Below are 4173 nucleotides of genomic sequence, written 5' to 3' on the forward strand. Positions count from 1 at the left end.
TGCCCCTACTGAACAGAGCCCTGGTGTCTGACGTCTGACACTCTCACTACTGTTCTCCACCTATCACTGATCTCTGATCTGTCTGACCTGACCAAGTCTCTGATCTGTCTGACCTGACCAGGTCTCTGATCTGTCTGACCTGACCAGGTCTCTGATCTGTCTGACCTGACCAGGTCTCTGATCTGTCTGACCAGGTCTCTGATCTGTCTGACCAAGTCTCTGATCTGTCTGACCTGACCAGGTCTCTGATCTGTCTGACCTGACCAGGTCTCTGATCTGTCTGACCTGGCCAGGTCTCTGATCTGTCTGACCTGACCAGGTCTCTGATCTGTCTGACCCTGACCAGGTCTCTGATCTGTCTGACCTGACCAGGTCTCTGATCTATCTGACCAGGTCTCTGATCTGTCTGGACCAAGTCTCTGATCTGTCTGACCTGACAGGTCTCTGATCTGTCTGACCTGACCAGGTTTCTGATCTGTCTGACCTGACCAGGTCTCTGATCTGTCTGACCAAGTCTCTGATCTGTCTGACCTGACCAGGTCTCTGATCTGTCTGACCAAGTCTCTGATCTGTCTGACCTGACCAGGTCTCTGATCTGTCTGACCAGGTCTCTGATCTGTCTGACCTGACCAGGTCTCTGATCTGTCTGACCTGACCAGGTCTCTGATCTGTCTGACCAAGTCTCTGATCTGTCTGACCAGGTCTCTGATCTGTCTGACCTGACCAGGTCTCTGATCTGTCTGACCTGACCAGGTCTCTGATCTGTCTGACCAGGTCTCTGATCTGTCTGACCTGACCAGGTCTCTGATCTGTCTGACCTGACCAGGTCTCTGATCTGTCTGACCAAGTCTCTGATCTGTCTGACCTGACCAGGTCTCTGATCTGTCTGACCAGGTCTCTGATCTGTCTGACCTGACCAGGTCTCTGATCTGTCTGACCTGACCAGGTCTCTGATCTGTCTGACCAAGTCTCTGATCTGTCTGACCTGACCAGGTCTCTGATCTGTCTGACCTGACCAAGGTCTCTGATCTGTCTGACCTGACCAGGTCTCTGATCTGTCTGACCAAGTCTCTGATCTGTCTGACCTGACCAGGTCTCTGATCTGTCTGACCTGACCAGGTCTCTGATCTGTCTGACCAAGTCTCTGATCTGTCTGACCTGACCAGGTCTCTGATCTGTCTGACCTGACCAGGTCTCTGATCTGTCTGACCAGGTCTCTGATCTGTCTGACCTGACCAAGTCTCTGATCTGTCTGACCTGACCAGGTCTCTGATCTGTCTGACCTGACCAGGTCTCTGATCTGTCTGACCTGACCAAGGTCTCTGATCTGTCTGACCTGACCAGAGTCTCTGATCTGTCTGACCTGACCAGGTCTCTGATCTGTCTGACCTGACCAGGTCTCTGATCTGTCTGACCAGGTCTCTGATCTGTCTGACCTGACCAAGTCTCTGATCTGTCTGACCTGACCAGGTCTCTGATCTGTCTGACCTGACCAGGTCTCTGATCTGTCTGACCAGGTCTCTGATCTATCTGACCAAGTCTCTGATCTGTCTGACCTGACCAGGTCTCTGATCTGTCTGACCTGACCAGGTCTCTGATCTGTCTGACCTGACCAGGTCTCTGATCTGTCTGACCTGACCAGGTCTCTGATCTGTCTGACCTGACCAGGTCTCTGATCTGTCTGACCTGACCAGGTCTCTGATCTGTCTGACCAAGTCTCTGATCTGTCTGACCAAGTCTCTGATCTGTCTGACCTGACCAAGGTCCTCTGATCTGTCTGACCTGACCAGGTCTCTGATCTGTCTGACCTGACCAGGTCTCTGATCTGTCTGACCTGACCAGGTCTCTGATCTGTCTGACCAAGTCTCTGTCTGTCTGACCTGACCAGGTCTCTGATCTGTCTGACCAAGTCTCTGATCTGTCTGACCTGACCAGGTCTCTGATCTGTCTGACCAAGTCTCTGATCTGTCTGACCTGACCAGGTCTCTGATCTGTCTGACCTGACCAGGTCTCTGATCTGTCTGACCTGACCAGGTCTCTGATCTGTCTGACCTGACCAGGTCTCTGATCTGTCTGACCAGGTCTCTGATCTGTCTGACCTGACCAGGTCTCTGATCTGTCTGACCTGACCAGGTCTCTGATCTGTCTGACCCTGACCAGGTCTCTGATCTGTCTGACCTGACCAGGTCTCTGATCTGTCTGACCTGACCAGGTCTCTGATCTGTCTGACCAGGTCTCTGATCTGTCTGACCTGACCAGGTCTCTGATCTGTCTGACCTGACCAGGTCTCTGATCTGTCTGACCTGACCAGGTCTCTGATCTGTCTGACCTGACCAGGTCTCTGATCTGTCTGACCTGACCAGGTCTCTGATCTGTCTGACCTGACCAGGTCTCTGATCTGTCTGACCAGGTCTCTGATCTGTCTGACCAAGGTCTCTGATCTGTCTGACCTGACCAGGTCCTCTGATCTGTCTGACCTGACCAGGTCTCTGATCTGTCTGACCTGACCAGGTCTCTGATCTGTCTGACCAGGTCTCTGATCTGTCTGACCTGACCAGGTCTCTGATCTGTCTGACCTGACCAGGTCTCTGATCTGTCTGACCAGGTCTCTGATCTGTCTGACCTGACCAAGTCTCTGATCTGTCTGACCTGACCAGGTCTCTGATTCTGTCTGACCAGGTCTCTGATCTGTCTGACCAAGTCTCTGATCTGTCTGACCTGACCAGTCTCTGATCTGTCTGACCTGACCAGGTCTCTGATCTGTCTGACCTGACCAAGGTCTCTGATCTGTCTGACCTGACCAGGTCTCTGATCTGTCTGACCAGGTCTCTGATCTGTCTGACCTGACCAGGTCTCTGATCTGTCTGACCAGGTCTCTGATCTGTCTGACCTGACCAGGTCTCTGATCTGTCTGACCTGACCAGGTCTCTGATCTGTCTGACCTGACCAAGTCTCTGATCTGTCTGACCAAGTCTCTGATCTGTCCCTGACCAAGTCTCTGATCTGTCTGACCAAGTCTCTGATCTGTCTGACCAGGTCTCTGATCTGTCTGACCTGACCAAGTCTCTGATCTGTCTGACCTGACCAGGTCTCTGATCTGTCTGACCTGACCAGGTCTCTGATCTGTCTGACCAAGTCTCTGATCTGTCTGACCTGACCAGGTCTCTGATCTGTCTGACCTGACCAGGTCTCTGATCTGTCTGACCTGACCAGGTCTCTGATCTGTCTGACCAGGTCTCTGATCTGTCTGACCAGGTCTCTGATCTGTCTGACCTGACCAGGTCTCTGATCTGTCTGACCTGACCAGGTCTCTGATCTGTCTGACCAGGTCTCTGATCTGTCTGACCTGACCAGGTCTCTGATCTGTCTGACCAGGTCCTCTGATCTGTCTGACCTGACCAGGTCTCTGATCTGTCTGACCTGACCAAGTCTCTGATCTGTCTGACCAAGTCTCTGATCTGTCTGACCTGACCAGGTCTCTGATCTGTCTGACCTGACCAGGTCTCTGATCTGTCTGACCTGACCAGGTCTCTGATCTGTCTGACCTGACCAGGTCTCTGATCTGTCTGACCAAGTCTCTGATCTGTCCTGACCTGACCAGGTCTCTGATCTGTCTGACCAGGTCTCTGATCTGTCTGACCTGACCAGGTCTCTGATCTGTCTGACCAGGTCTCTGATCTGTCTGACCTGACCAGGTCTCTGATCTGTCTGACCTGACCAGGTCTCTGATCTGTCTGACCTGACAAGTCTCTGATCTGTCTGACCTGACCAGGTCTCTGATCTGTCTGACCAGGTCTCTGATCTGTCTGACCTGACCAGGTCTCTGATCTGTCTGACCTGACCAGGTCTCTGATCTGTCTGACCTGACCAGGTCTCTGATCTGTCTGACCTGACCAGGTCTCTGATCTGTCTGACCTGACCAGGTCTCTGATCTGTCTGACCTGACCAGGTCTCTGATCTGTCTGACCAAGTCTCTGATCTGTCTGACCTGACCAGGTCTCTGATCTGTCTGACCAAGTCTCTGATCTGTCTGACCAAGTCTCTGATCTGTCTGACCTGACCAGGTCTCTGATCTGTCTGACCAAGTCTCTGATCTGTCTGACCTGACCAGGTCTCTGATCTGTCTGACCAAGTCCTGATCTGTCTGACCAAGTCTCTGATCTGTCTGACCAA

The sequence above is a fragment of the Coregonus lavaretus genome, assembly GCF_964263955.1.
Source record: "Coregonus lavaretus genome assembly, contig: HAP1_SCAFFOLD_720, whole genome shotgun sequence".
Classification (NCBI taxonomy): Eukaryota; Metazoa; Chordata; class Actinopteri; order Salmoniformes; family Salmonidae; genus Coregonus; species Coregonus lavaretus.